The sequence below is a fragment of the Cotesia typhae genome, unplaced genomic scaffold (genome assembly GCF_013202065.1).
Source record: "Cotesia typhae breed Kobodo isofemale line unplaced genomic scaffold, CoteBio_Ctyphae contig_48, whole genome shotgun sequence".
Taxonomy (NCBI): domain Eukaryota; kingdom Metazoa; phylum Arthropoda; class Insecta; order Hymenoptera; family Braconidae; genus Cotesia; species Cotesia typhae.
The window spans coordinates 9,956,801-9,973,841 of record NW_027423756.1 but is presented as its reverse complement, the minus strand read 5'-3'; the positions used below and the strand labels follow the sequence as shown (position 1 = coordinate 9,973,841).

Here is a 17,041-nt window from a genome sequence, read left to right as displayed (position 1 = left end):
TTTAAGCAAGGTTCACTTTTATAAAGAAAAAATAAAAAGTGAAAATAATAATAAAGAAGTCGATTAAATTTTTAATGATTTTATCTCGTCAATTATCGCTGTCAAATAAATCAATTGTTCGTACAAAAATTAGAGACTTTTGCAATTATTTAATGTGTATGTATTGTGTGAAACAATAATGTTTCCTTCCTCAGCTGTTTATTCTCTTCCCAGGATACTAAACACGGAAGCCATGCTTTAGTTCCTCTAAGTTGGGTTTATTTTTTGTTTTTCTCATCATCTTTTTATAGAATAATTTAATCTGTGTATTATATGAATTTTTTCATTGAGAAACAACAGTAAAAGGTGATGCATTTATTTTTTGGTGACATACGCAATTTATTATTTTGTTTTTTGTTCATTTTGGAAATAATTCAATAATTAAACCGTAGACTCAGATATTGAACAATTTTTTGATTCTTTAAATAAAATACGAAATACGTGATATGATACCTAATTTATGTGCTTGGAAAATCAAATACTAACAAGGTATTAATTCGATAATTTCAGCATTAAAATAAGTACACTCTTGTTAATTAGTTTTAATGATCAATGCGCATTATTGGTCGCGGCAGGTCGAGCACGCGTTAAGAAATAAAGAAATTTCAGCGGAAACAAGTTAATTATTACTCCCGAGAAATTGAGAAATAAAAATTGAAAATTATTTTCAACGATAGATAACATCGGGAATTTTTTTTCATCGCAATTCGTAATATTTAGTAATATGATTATGCTGTACAGTTTTTAATAATTATTATTTCATCATGAACAACCATTCACGGTGTTTATGTGTATGCATATATATGATATATATGTATATCGGATGCATTTTCTAATTTATTTTAATTAAACACGCGTATCTCATGCGTTACAAAAAATTCAGCCTTCTAAGTACAAAATTGTATACATTTTTTATCACTATGAGTTATATTTGAATAAAAAATAGTTATATATTTTAAATGTAAATTAAATAAATCTATTATTCAACGGAAGAAGATAAAAAAACCTTATTGTCAAGGTTAAAAATTAATTTTAATTATCCACAATACTTTTAATAGAAAATTCAAAGACTTTTGAATTATTTAAATTTATTGTTCACGTTTTTATTTTTTAACTTCCTTAAAATTTACTTGCATTAGTTTTAGTTTCAGTTTTAATTTTGATGAAAATTACTTTCGAGCATAAATGAAAAATTATAAATTTTTTTTATTCATTTTAAATTCTTTATTGTATTTTATAATAAGAAACATGAATTTTTTTTTTCGACGTACTCATAATCAATAAATATGACATGTATCTAAATCAAGGAATGACGATGGTTAGACGGTACGTGCATTGTGCGAGGCGTTAGAAAGCGAGTTACGTTGTTATTGCTGAGAAACGTGTGTTATATTCGTATTAAAACGCATATAATAATATTCCAGCATCGATGAATGACCGATAATTTCCCGCCTTTATCCTTTCTCCATCTGTACTAAGTAATGTTAAAAAGACCTCATGTTAAAATTACATATATTTATAACGTATATATTGCACATAGCGCATACTTGTTGTTTCTCGTTAATAGCTTGATTATAAAAAAAATTCTTTTATGCTTTGCGTTAATATTCTTAGCACAAAATGCGATATCCCTTGCCATTATTTTAATTACATACTTTTCAGATAATCATCAAATTTATTTATTGCAATTATGATTCTCTCTGTAAAAGGCATGTGAAGTCATCTTGAACGGTGAGAAAGTACCAAGAAATATTTCTGAAAAATTATATTTTGCTTCTAAAAAAAAATGACCCTCTTTTTTTCATTCTTTCACTGAATGAAAATTTTTTCACAGAATATATTTTAATTAAAAAAATTCTAATTTGGTCTTGAACTCATCTGAAGTTCAAATTTACGGATGAATGAATTATTTTTGTTGCAGTATATAATTAAATATTTAATTTACTCGTATGTGAATATATTTTTATGATATAATAAAATTTTTACGGTAAAACTAGTGACCTAAATATATGATATAAAAACTAAAAAATTACATCATTAGTTTCACAATCTATTTATGTAAAAGTTGCCATTTTTTCCTGGCAATAACACCAACAAACTACCGCAGTATTTGTAAATAACGATAATAATGGATAATTAAGCGTATCTCAATTAAACTCGACGGCAACTAGTCCATTAAAGTTAGGTGTGAAATGTCATTGAACATAAAATAAGTATCTATGCAACATAATATAAGTAAAGTAAGTGAATTATGCGTAGGTGAGTCTCCATTGTTTTCCAGAGAGCATGCACATATCCATGACATTGAAACTCGTATTTCTTATATCATTATATCTTATATTTTTTATCGTTACCTTATTATTTTATGCGTCATCCTTATTTATAGATTTCAAAGGTACTTAATACTAAGTACTCATTATTATTATTTTTACTGTGGATAAAATATCGGCAAGGATGCGAGAATACGCGGTAATAAAGGGCCACGCGGTCTATACGTACCAACGCTTTAGTAACGGCTACCGAGGATATTATCCTTCAAAGAGAGTTAAGAAAGAATATACATATATACATGTATATAAAGATTATCCTTTGTCCGTAGCACTTGGCCAGACGTAATTCGTCTCGGCAAGTGTCGGTTTATAGTCCAAACTAAAACGATTCAGATTTATTTCTTTGTTTCTGTACCAACACTTGGATCAAATAAAATTTATTAGACCCGAGCAAATTGTTTACTTAGATAGTAACAAATAAATATTTATTTAAGAGTAGACTAAAGTTTGTTTTTCGAGTATATAGATAATTTATTTATTTATTTATGGTAAAGAAGTGATGTCCATAATATTATTCCATTGAAAGATGATAAATATATATTTTCAAAATTTAAAGTACTTTGAAATCAAAGGATTCAATTGTTAAAAAAAAAAAAAAAAATGAGTGATATTTATAACTCAAGTGAGATCATAGCTTTACCGGAAGTTTTTTTTTATCATTGTTAGTTCAGTTGGTTGACTCTATCTTGAACAAATTTCATTTTTACATTATAAATTAAACTTTTAGATTAGATCTTGGCCATTCAGTTATTTTAAATGTAATATTTGTTTGAAATTTAATTTCTTTATCACAAATGAATCATATATATTTTCCTGACGGAGATTACTCGCAGTTATATCTAATAAATTATTTCCTAGTAAGATCTTATTAAGATTCTATCAATTTGTGCATTATTTACTTGATAAATTAATATATATATATATATATATATATATATATATATATATATATATATATATATATATATATATATATATAACACCGAACTTCGTATCTAGAATTTCGAAATTCTAAAGCTGAAAACATAAATATCATTGGCACGTAGTAATAGACCGTCAGCTTTAATTAAATTCCGTACTATTAATTATGAACTATCGCGTAAAATAATTAGAATAATTTTGTTTTTACTAAATTCATTTAATTAAATTAATAGACTCAATATTAATTAATAATTTTGACTTCAGCATTAGTTTACTTTCCAGATGATTTGAGATTAGAAAACGGTTCTCTGGGATTAATATTTTCGAGATGAAATAACAAAGACACACATTTGATATAATACAACATAAAATAGCCAGTTAACGTTAGTAATTGCAATCGTGACAATTTAGTCATCTGTCATCTGTCACTTGCAATTTGTCATTAGTCATTATCATTCTCTATCTCATTTCCATCAGCCGTTTGCCGTCCACAAAACCGATGTGACTTTAATTTAACATTAGCTTTCATTCAGCACAGGCTACATGATACGCAAAATATGTTTATCGGCGAGTAGAGGACAGTCTGGGGTTTCACCGTTATATTACTTTCAGAGCGCATGTATGCATGAGGATAACAATAGTTTGCATTTCACCGGAGAAACTTGATGGGTTACTAGCTACACTTTGCTATATAAGAGTATATTTATATTTATATCCGTTAACATGAACACATATACACTCACACTACATTAATGTATCAGGTATGTGCGTTAGCTGTTTACCTGCCGGTAAAATTCAATTTTAAACTTAACCAATTTATGGCTACCAAAGTATAACAAGTACAAATAAATCTCTGTACACTTTTCCTTCCTATTCTATTCTATTCCTTTCTACTAAATTTCAATTATCTTTATAACCTTACTTATCTCAAACCATAAACCAGGAGTTACTGTGCGTCACTTTGGCATAAGCACTTTTTATCAACATCCTGCAATCAAAAATAATTTCCATTTAATTTTAAGTGAGAAATTAAATTTAACTAAAAAGTTAAGTTAGAAATCTTCGATGAATTTTTGCTGCGTTTGAAATTTTTATTTAAAAAAAAAAAAAACCTCAACGAATTTAACACTTTCATAAAGCTTTACAAAAATAAATTGAAAATTTTTCTGTGGTTATTATGAAAAAGCAACCGCAAGTGTCGTCCAGATGACAAACTTTCATTGCCGTTTCCTTCTGATGGTTTTATTATTTTTACGTTTAATAAAAGTAATGAAGAATTCACGGCTTTGACTCTGACTCTGACAGCTTTTCTGGAACCTGGGACTCAATCATACCGTTGATGAAACAAGTTTATGTATACAATAATAATTTTAAATAAAATGTTAAATTACATTCTGGCGCTTGTGGTTTGGCCTCGACTGTCTTTTGAGCTAGACTTTTCTTCGAGTCTTTCTTACATGTTTAAAATCGATGACACAGTTATAATCGTCATTGACTTTGGCTATTTATAAACCATATGACTGTTGAATGTATTTTTTGCTCTCCATTTTTGCGTGGCTTCGTATGTATAAGCCGGTACACGTGATACACAAACGTGGTATTAAGCTTGCTGCTTAATGAAATAAAATAATTTAATTATCTTTAACTAAAGAGCTACCTCATAGTTTTGCTTCCTCAAATCGATTTTTATTTTTCTACCAAGAAGAAATGTATTTTATTTATTTTTTAAACAAAGAACCTAACTAAAAAAACTTCACTGAAACTCGAGAGTACCAAGTGAATTAAAATTCTAATTTTTTACCACAGTAGTTACTGGAAGATATAATCATCAATATCTCGTCAAAGGACATGAAATTTACTGGCGCTCTTCATCATCATTATATATCTCCATCGTAATAACAGTCCTCAGTTTCAAGTCTGCAGTCTGTACTCAGGATCTAATACACTGGTTGTATCACCTCAACAACTTGGAAAGATTTCTCAGAAAAATTTATATTGCGAAGGACATCAACAAGAGCCAACTTAACTGATGTCACGTTGACTCATTTTCTCATTCTCGGTGGCTCCTTAGAGTCATTAGCCTCCAGTGAGCAAAAAGTTGTGGATAGCTCCGTCAACTTGCCGTTCTTTTCCTCTTTTGAAGACAGTAATTACCTCCTCGTGTACATGAAGTCATACACATACATCTGCACTTATATCTATATCCATTTATACGCATGGTATTAGTTCTTTACTAACCAAGTCTACTGTAAGTGTTGAACGGATACACTGTACGGAACTTTTGCTTTCACGTGTCATACAAATACCTGAGCAATTTTGTGCACTTATCATCACTTAGAGATAAAACTTATAGACCAGTTTATGTTAGTTAGAGCTTAACTTTATGTTACACGTCAAGATAGTTTTGAAGTGAGTCATGCGTTTAAATTTAAAGCTTTTTGTGCGGCAACTATTGACAGCTGAGATAAACAATGAAAAAATGATTGAGTTGTGGTAAATTTAAAAATATTTTTTATGCTTCAGTGATCGCTACTCTTGGATAGAAGTTTTAGATTTGTTTAATATTAGCCTTCATTTACATTTTATTTCTTAGAGGTCATTTTTTTTGTTTTCGATCTGTTCTAATTAAATTTTGTTCCTTTAATATTGCTTTAGTAAACTAAATTTATTATTATTGTTGTTGTAATATAATCTTGAGGGAGTCAAAACAATTGTCGAGATTTATGTAGTACACACCCACGCAATTTTTTAAAAATATTTTATTAATATTTATGATCTATATACTTCCTGATTACGTGACCTCCTGTCCGACATCGGACGCCGACCATCGACCGGTTTACTCCATGACTCAATAGACTGATCGACGGCAATAAAGGAATCCTTGATAACAAATAATAAAATATAGCATAGTATAATAATTTACAGTAATAAAAGCTGCATCATTGTACTACATTGCAGCAACATTACTCCTCTACTCCAGTCTCCTCTATAACACTAAACTTGTAGGCGGCTGTTTTACAGGATTTTTTTTTTATTTTGTTATTTCCGTGTTTATTATTTTCGCGATTGTTTGTGACGTTTCCGATTTTTTTCTAGTTATTTTATTGCGCAATTATTTCAAACGAACAATTTCGTCATAAATATATAATAAAATCTATATAGAGTATGCTCGAACGTCAACAATAGTATAATAGTACAGAGAAAGTACAATATTTGATTTAAGAAACAGAAACAATACGGTAAATTTTTTTTATCAATATAAAGAGATTTTTTTTTTTTTTGTAGGATTAATTATTAATTATTACGTTTTTTACCAACTTCAATCCACACTCAATTCAATAAGATGAATGAACACCTGAATTATCTCTATAAGTAATGCATTGCGTTTAATATACCGCAAAATTAAAAAAATAGAGCGTTTACAAACTAAAAAAAAATATTAATTAATTAAAGATTTCATTAAACTCCTCACTATATCAGATTAAATGATTATTACTATTTTTATTATATTATACCAGAAGATGCGATGATTATCAAATATTCTATCGCAGTTAACAACCCAATTTAGCTCGGTACATTCGTGTTTATTCATTTGGCCATAATCACTGGTGTAGTACTAGTGTCCAATTAAGGAATCAGTATAATGTAATAAAAAATCCGTTAACAAGAAAAATATAAATACAAGTTAAGTTAAGTGTTTGGTTATTCGACGCGTGCTCATATATCTTTATGGCACCTCTCCCCACGTAACGGTTTGTTTGCAAATCAACTTTTTGTTTATCTTCTATTTGATTTTTAATTCCGTTTCTCAAAGTAGTTTTTTATTTCAAGACTTCCAAATGAAATTTTACAAACGCTTCTTTGTATTTGATAGTTAGCATAGACATAAATTTAAACTTTTCGACGCTAAATCAACAAGTTAAATTCTTGTTCTAACGATGGTAAAACAAACAAACGCCGTATGGTTTTAAACTTTATTTGAGCTTACAACTCAAGAAAAAATATATACAAAGCAATAAATTGTCTAGCTTAGAGCCGATAAATTTTTTCAATGTTTGACTTTTGACGGATTTTTTGACACCTAAGTCTTCAAATACAGCACTGTTGTTTACTAATACTATTATCTGTGCATTTTGATACTTTTTGTTGCTAAAAATTTTTATTTAAGTTGCTTGTACAAGACGCGAGCAGCAACTAATGTTACTATATTAATCCATCCTACCCGAGGTTTAGTTGTTAGATGAAATATTATACATATATAGAACTTTCCAGACTCTTGAGCACTAATATTTCCGGCCTGCTACATCGCCAGGTGACTTCCTCCTCCTTCCGATTTAAAGCTGGCCGCATTGCATTACCACTAATTTATATTTACATTCAACTTTTATTGCATATCGCGCGCCAGTGAGCTCGAGTTATTCGTTATTCGTACACGTCAAATATCTTATTTATTTACTTGGTATTATTAGTAGATAATTCCATTGATTAAGGAAGTGATAATTCAGATTGCAATTCTCGAGTAATATTTAATCTCAATCATAACTTCATGTTCATGTTGCTTTTTTAACATTATTTACTTATGATCATAAGTAAGAAGTAAGGTGTAATAATTTCCTCATAGTTAGTGAATTTTTTGTAAGGTAATTAATTTTACTGACTAGTTGGAATTATTATTTATTTTTATACCCGGAAAAATCAGGCTGATTGCACACGGAAAAAAGAACAGGTGACTTATTACAGTTTATAGTATAAATATTAACACACGTTCTGTAAAAAGTACATTTTTATTGATAGGAGCACTTAACATCAAAATTTATTGTTTAACTACTTTTTTTTTTTTTTTTTGATAGCAAGAAATATTTTTTTCATGCATTTAATTATTTTTTTATCTACCAAAAGTCCAAAAATTTTCATCTTCCAATAACAAGAATTTGGTAGGATTTTTCTCTGAAGAACATGAGAAAAAAATATGTGCAATGCGAGGTTAAATAAAATAGAGAAGAATTTTAACTATCAGGTCATCGGTTCTGCATCAAAGGCTGCTTGATCTTAAACCAGTAAGAGATTGTAGACATTGATAAGACGTAACATGCTAATGTATGCGTCTCAGGTATTTGAATTTCTGGGTATCGTCTGCTATGCGCAACCACGTTATCGACACTTAACGTGATCGATAGTTTTCCTCAGCAACGCATTATTCTTTCCATCAAACTATTTTTATTCAATTGCTTTTTACAAATAATACTTAAATTTAAATAACTCTTATATTAAATCATCGACTTACGTGTCGTGTACTTTTTTGTTTGAATTTTTTTGAACAACTAAACGGACAGTGAATCTTAGAATTTAAATATTTTTACTTTATTCAAAAACACTGGGATATAATATGAATAAATAAAAATACAAAAAGTGGAATAAACGATTTCACTTGGTTTTTAAAAGTGAGTCACTGACTACGAGAATTATTTTAGTTCTTTATTTTTCTCACTTACTTTTTTAGTCGCCTATTTTATTTAACCAGGAACTTGTATTCATTGTACATAAAGTAATTTTGATGTTTTTTTCTTTCCCTTTTTTTTTTCTTATTATTATGTATTTGCTCTTAATTATCTGCTCAATAAGCGTGCAGTCGCTGTTAAATTCTTCAAAGCAATTACATTATAATTTTCGATGCTTGTGTTGATTTTAAGTCTACTTTTAACGCTATAATTTTTATTTAATGAACTCAAAATTCCAAACGTTCTCCAATGAATAAGAATAATTTTTTCTCAAATCTTGAAAAGATACCAATGAACTACTTTATAATTATATCTCCAACAAAGTAAGCTCTGACATTGGGAATAATTATAAAAATTATGAGTCTTCAAAATAGAAGCTCAATTTTGACCTTTGAAGCCATAAAATTCAAGTATTCATCAAAGAAATTTAAAATTCTTTCAATGATTCTTTAAATTTTTCCCAGGATATCTTAACTAAGTGAAATTATTTTTTTTTTGAGGGTCAGATTAACCATCAATTCAGTAGAAAGTTTGAGATATATTATTTATACAAGGTCAGACCCAAAAGGTAACTCAAGAATTTATGAAAATTGTGTCTGCATTGATCGCAATTGTTCGGGGGCTCAGTTTAAGTTTTAGAAGGGGACAGCAGGAATAACTCAAGCTGAGGAACAAATTTATTCACCGAAATTTCAGTGAAATCTTGAGAATTTGGACGAGGTTAAATCACCGAGAGTCATGGACTCGATTCATCAATATTGATATTATTTTCAAGTATAGAGCAAGAAAACATAGAGTAAAAAGTATCTCAAAGAACTTTTGAAAACTCTGAAGAAACATGAATTGATTAATTATGTAAACTCCATAATTTAATTTTTTGAGCATGTAAATAAACTGCTGCACCAGAATGAAGACTAGCAACCATATAAACCGGAAAAACGTTTAATATTGCAATAAATTGTTGAGAAAAAAATAAATTATATATTTATTGCTTAAACATTGAACATGTATGTATATAAAATTTTTTATTGATACGCTGGTGGTCTTAATTTACATTACAAGTGTCTTCTTTTTCTTATCATTACTATACTCCCTAGAAGGTAAGACGATGATGATGATGATGATGAAGATGATGAAATAACACTAAAGTGAGTACCAGTTCGACACACTGACTTACATATAATAAAAGAGGTCTTGAAGGAAGAGCCGTCATGTAAAATGCTCGTAATGAAAAAACGAAAAGAAAAAAGAAAAAACAGAAAGCAAATTACAATAAAAAAGATATCAAGTTGGGCGGAAAAAAAGAGAAAGGGGGAAAAGGATCACACACAGGTTTGCGTGAATAATGTACTTTCGAGGACACATCACACAAAACGGCGGTCTTTGGTCTCGATGTAATGCCGAAAAGACTCTTAATAAAAGTACATAAGTGAGGCTCAAAAGAGGTCATCTCAGACTCGCTGAAACTCATGAAGGGGTTAAATAGCCGAAAGGGAAAGGTGGAGCGATGTGTTTTTAACATTATGTATTAAGTATTTAAGCCTTTCAGAGCCTTGTAAATTGTTTCGACATCTTTTCATACAAATTCAATAACGTACATTATGCTCGATTCGAACCATTAAATTACATTCAATTACCGAACTGATGTTAAGAAACTTAAGTGCAATACTCCGGGCATTAGTCGCTTCATAAAAGATGCTGTACATACACACAGTATACTTATCAATATATGTGCCATATTTATATATTTACTGTATAACATAATATAATACATACGTACACTTTACTCTCTGATCATCTTTTATACACATCCTCAAAAATAACGGTTTGGGTTTATTATGTATCCTCACAACCCAGGATTATTATTATTATCCCAAACGAAAACCTTCTTCGGTTTCGTACTACTCTAAACACACATTAGTATCCTTACATTCAACAAGATTATCTTTTTTATTTAACTTCTAGTAGATTTGATAAAATTATTTTTTGTGCGGAAAATATACAGAAAATACTGAAGAGATTCAAAATTGTACTAAACCTTTATTAATCTCATCTTAATATTTTTTACACATATTTAAAATTTTTTTTTGTTAAATTATTAAATTAATTTAAAAACTAATAAATTATTTACAGGTATTGCGTATTAAAATAAAATGTAAAAATTTATTGTTTTATTGCAGAAAGTTTGTATCTTAAATCATCAAATTAAGAACATCTTTCTTTTTTAAAATTTTTATAGATATCCTAAAAACCTTAAAAATGAATTTAATTAATTGAAATTCATCCATAAAAAATAATATTACTATATCACATCAAAATATATAATAATAAAGCATAAGAAATTAATTAATTTTAAATATTAAAGATTAAACGCCGAGCCATTAATTAGGTACAAATAAAATTAACGGATAATTAAATTAACAAGTATACAAAAAGAAAATAATTATATATAGTTAAAAAATTCTCAAACACTTTTATATCAACGAGAATAGTTCACTGGACTTGAAAAAAAAAAGTATGATTAATAGAGCTAATTAGTACAGAGTACAGACGTTTCATCTCAATTTATAAAAGCCTCACAAATAGATTCCAAGAATTAAAAATCAATTCTCAAAGAGTTGGAGTGTTTTCGATACCATCTTTGGCACCTATCCCGTTCATTGTCCCGTAATAATAAATGTGTGAGTGTGTTGTGTCATTCTCTGTCTCTGTCTGGTTGATTTTTTAAGAATGTTTTATCTCATTGCTCGTCTCGTTTATTTTCGATCTGTTACGTTTAGTTACACTCTGCACACCGTACAATTGTTGTATGATACTAACAAACCAACACCGACATTATGCATCATGCATTATGCTGCACATTTGTTGTAGCTGGTGCATTTGCTCTACTCGTCATTTAGCGGAAAAGGCCATCGGCAGACGCGCGTGACGACTTAAATGCGTATATCGCTACCTGTCACGAAGAGATACATACATACACTCGCATACTTACTTAAAAGTTATATACCTGGGATTAATGGAGTCGACATGGCGGAAGAAGATACGAAAGATGTAGTTGGTTGTTAGTAGTGGGATATATATCTAGTAGGAAGTGTTATGCGGCACGCTTGAAACGTGATCGCGTGAGCTATCGACGTTCGTTAAATCCTCAAAGGATCATAAGTCCATTTATATATGCATGGGGATATTTATACATATGATGTGATATTATCATATCGGCAGATATCCATACCATAAAAATCACTTCTATGCTACACCATGCCATACGTTTTATTTTGTTCATTTTTAATACTTTAATACACGATTATTAGTCAAACACCCACGCGACGATTTACTTGCATTATAAATCGAGTAAGCGGTACAAGGATCGGGACATTATGGCAGCTAAGGACTTGCCTTAAGGCTCGTCTTCTCCCGGGTGGGTGTATAAAAACGTGTCAATTTTCGGCCCACACCCTTTGTCCATCTACATCGAGATACGTTTAGTCAACTTGTATTAGGAGCCGCCACCACGCCCGATTTCATTTATACATTTCTTAGTTCTCTCTTTCTATATTTCACTGTCATTATTTTAGTAAGTACACTAAAAAAAAAAAACAAACTTGATTCAAGAGAAAAATTCTAGAACGGAGAAAATCATTTTGAAGAGTCTTATCGTCTTGAATTAAGTACAAAAATTCTTGATCTGAAAACTTTCTTTTGATTCAAGAATTTTTTTATTTTGATTCAAAACAATGAAACTTTTCAAAATGATCTTCTTAGTTTAAGAATTTTTCTTTTAAATCAAGTTTATTTTTTTTTTTTGTACAGATTATACAGCTGTTATTTAATTATCCAGACAATGAGTATTTAGATAAAAAATTAAAATATGTTCAAGTAAAAAATTTGTAAAAATTGTTTTTTAATTTGAAATTTAATAATTGTTTATTTTTTTTGTTACAGGTAAGCTGTTTTTTTTTTTATAAGGCTGTGCTTAAGGTAAAAATACTTTCGTTAAAATAGTTATCAGATGTCCGCTAATTTCCTATGAATAAAATATGACTTTAAAAATAAAGTAAATTAACAGTAAATAATTTAAAGTCAATTAAATATCATATAAATGTCAACCGATGACTATTATAAGCAAACTATTTTAAAAATGTTAATCTTTATTTAGCGGTCCATAAATACTTACAACGGCATTGCAAATGAATTCGCAAAAACAGAAATCAGTAAAAAAAATTTTAACGAAAATGGAATGCGTGCATTTGTACACATATGTATATCTATATGTACGTATGTATATATTAGCTGAATGAATAAAAGGAGCCCCGATGATTTTCTCATTTGGCGTCTGCAGCATGTAGCCAAAGGCAAATAGCCGCGGGAACGAGTTTTGCAACAAGATGACCTCCACAAGGCTCACCAAGTCTATGTCTCTCGTTTGCATAGCACGCACCCAACAGAGTCTCTCAGTTGTCTCTTAGGTAGAAGTATATACCAGGCAAAAGCTATTTCCAGCAACTACCTCGAGTAGTTGCACCTGGACCGCCTAATAAAGTCAATGCGATTTATATTTTCCATCTCCATTTACTATAATACCTATGGAACTTTCGCGTTCAATTTTATTTCTCTTAAACATATTCCTCGGCATAAAATTTTTATTCTTTATTTAAAGCATTTAATCTCATTAGGATTATGATCAGCATTTAAATAAAAATTTTTATATCAGCAAAGGAGAAAAAAAATTGTTGAATTTTTCTATTAAAATTTTAAACAAGAGCAATAGTTTCAATTTAAACCAATAGTTCTATTTACATTAAAATAAACAATGAATTATTTTGCACTGAAAAACTCACCGCAAATGAATTTAATAATTAATTGTTGGGAATTACAATTAGAGTAAACTATTCACCCACTTTGAAATTCGTTATTCGAGTTTATTAGTGTAGCAAAGTAGCGAAGTCTGAGTTTGCAGTGGCGTTAGAACGGCTTAAGCAAAGGAGTGCAGGTGTATGTTGTGTCACATATTTGTCGACACGGTAAATGAGTGTAGTCTACTTCTACATAGTATTAGACTTTATAAGAATTAATTAACACAAGTATAACTTAAACTAGACCGTCGTTGTTACTTGGCTGTAACAATTCTCAACTCGACTAACTATCCAGATCCAGAACGAGTTTAAAACCTCCTACGCAATTAAACAGACATTACATTTACCGGATATTTAATAGTAATTTAATTTACTATTTTCATCAACATCATTGATATCAAGTGAGCTGACTGTCGACAGCCGACTGCTACCAGCTACCATCAGCTACCGACGACCGGCTGTTATTATTCTTCCAACTTACTGCTTTTAAATTACTTATACAGCTATTGTACATCCAGTAGATGAGGCAAAAACATTTTATAGTACTAAATTAACCCGACTATGCGGGTCATCACGAATAAATCATTCAGACAAAAAGTAAAAAGTAAAGCTTTAGCTCTAACTCTTATTATACACATGTGGTGTGTGTGATCGTCGTTCTCTGCTAAACTCGGGTTAAATCATACGCTAGAATTTTGGGGTCTTGTTCCGGGCATTGTTAGAGTGCGTACAGTATTTCAGACTAATGTTTCTGAGCAAATGTCTGCTGTTATTGCTTTGTAGTTCGAATTAGGTAATTAATCTGCGCTAGTCGTTGTTACTTCACAATATTGTGTGTGTATATGTGTAAATATTTTGCTGAATGTACTGTTATTATATTATATATTGTTATCTTTATTTTATTTTATTTTTTTATTATTCGGCCATCGATCTTATTGATATTGACATTGATCTAACGGTCTGTTGTATAAGAATTTATTTTGTGTGTTATATCTTCAAGGTTATATATTAGATTATGTTTGACGCAAGTAGTACATTTATAATTTTTTTTTTATCGCCTCCAATAATTCAACAATAACTTTTTTTTTCTTCTAAAAAATTTGTAAAATCTTCCAATAATTGTTATCTTAAAATGAAAATTTTTTTATCCAAATCCACAAAAAATGTCATTTCACATTGAATTCATATAAATATATCGATACAAATTGGTGTTCTGCTGAAAAGCTAGCGGAACCGGATCAACTTCTGGTCAAGGGGAGTTTGGAACGAATGCACATCCTGCGGAAACGGATGTAACCTGGCTACGCTTGGGCAAATTCTCGTGCTCCCTTTTAGTTTTACATCTTATTTGTTCTGATATACTCCTTCTCCAGCTCTACCTCCGCCTTCTACTCATTACAACCGCGTGCTACTGTTCGCATTGCTCGCATTACATAAATACATTTTATTAATGTAGCCACTACAGATGGAATAAAGCCTCGCATGATATTTCTTTGACGTCAGACATTCGTACATTTTTATTCACATCTGTATGTAGTACCTTTTGTATATTTATATTTATATAAATAAAATACGTGCGTTCAGTAATATCTGTAGACGAAAGTACACAAATGTTAAATTTAGAACCGTGGAAATGGAACCGGATGACAGGCGAGGTCGCTTTGAACAAATTGTAATTATTTTTTTGTTCAATATCATACATTCAATGTCACACATTTCCCATCAATTTTTTCTGTCTATTAAATTCAACAAATATTTCTTCATCTTTTATCAATTAAAAATTTTATTGTGATAATAATAATAATAATAATAATAATAATTTAGGTCAAATATTCAGTTATGTTAATGGCGAGTATCAAAAGCAATATGTATAGAAAGTTAACTAGGATGTCAACAAAGAATAATCATGCATGCTTACGACTCAATGTTGTTGCTGTCTCGTTGCATATATTTCTTAGTAGCTTTGCCTTTGCCTTGATCGCTTCGTTGCAAGGCAATACAACTAAAAGTTTCTTATATATCAATATAAGTATAAATATAAATTAATGTTAACAGAACATTAGCAAACTCAGTGCGGTGTTAGTAGTGTTGTGTTGGGTCTTAACTCTCGCACGTGCCACGTGAATAAAACTAAATGAGAGGTCTTGTCACCAACAGGAAATACGTGCAGACAAAGTATGCCTATACACACCGTATCGTCATGTTAAATACACACACGTTGATTAGCGTGTAGTAGCGAACCTGAGTTATGGCTTTAGGCTCTTTAACGACTATTAACTATTATTTATTTAATAATACCCAAACACCCAATCCAAGATTTATGTTATTTTTATAAATTTATTATTCATATTTATGTATTATTTATGTATCTCTAGTTTATATTAGTTGGATGAATCGCGTGTAGATGAAACTTCACATATTCTACATTTCGTATCTCGCGTGGAAAGTTACGAGTAAAAATGGACCCGCGGGGATAGTTTACCGTAAGCCCGTTTCATATTACGGAATTAACACATTTCATGCAACTTGAATCTTGTAATTATTGTGCTCATCGTTTATATCGATTATAACTGGACTCAACATTACCCATATTTTTTTTCTATGAAAACTCTTTCGACTAGAATTTTATGAAATGCATTAATATTTAATTGCTTTTAGATTAACAGTTAGATGCATCAAGAATTAAACTGAATAAAATTTAATTTTTTAGTGAGCTAAGTTTATTAGTAAACTCGGTCAAGAAATTAAAAATTTTGTTGGTTGTAATCAGTCATTAGTTTTAAAAAAAATTGTAATTTTTATATTCAAATTTGTCAGGCCAACTTTAATGTCAGACTTTTTTCTAAAATTTATTAATTATTATTTTATTGTAATAAAAAGTGTAGTAAGTTATTTATTTATAAATAATAAATTTTAAATGCGGTAGAAGATTGTCATAGGATAAATGTTGAAAAGTACGCGAGCAGGGTATCTAGGGACATGTCTGGGAAAGAGACCCAGAGATAGAGAATGGATTAAAAAATAGTAAAGTAGTAATAGTAGAAAAAAAAATAAGCTCAGAGCTGAGTAAAGAGGCAGAGTCGAGCCTGTCACAGGGTTTAAAACGTGATTCCTTTATTATTCCTCAGATACTGCCTCATGATGACTGTAACACGTTTCTGTTTTCTTATCCGTCCTAAACGTATTTATATGCAACTGCTGGCTTATATAATACGTATAAGACATGGGGAATTAAATATAAGAGTAGAGAAGAATAAAACAGATGGAATTTTCAGGTCTTAAGTCTCTTAGTATCTCCTATCTCGTATCTTGTGTGTCATATCACGCAATATGTCTAGTCCATTGAGTTAACTTCTATCAGTTTACCTTTATATTACCTCACTCGGTACAAGCTTGGATT

The 17,041-nt window shown here is 29.8% G+C and overlaps 1 protein-coding gene across 6 annotated transcripts in view; it reads left to right on the top strand.

Moving 5' to 3' along the window:
- Jvl (javelin-like) overlaps window positions 1-17,041 on the top strand; it is a 71,297-nt gene that overhangs the window by 10,440 nt on the left and 43,816 nt on the right. Inside the window, exon 2 of one of the 6 annotated variants that reach the window (XM_074246221.1) lies at window positions 12,731-12,766. The exons of the other annotated variants lie outside the window; for them this stretch is intronic. The gene's annotated coding sequence lies outside the window, so the exon portion shown is untranslated. The remainder of the gene's footprint in view (window positions 1-12,730; window positions 12,767-17,041) is intronic. 6 annotated transcript variants of the gene reach the window in all.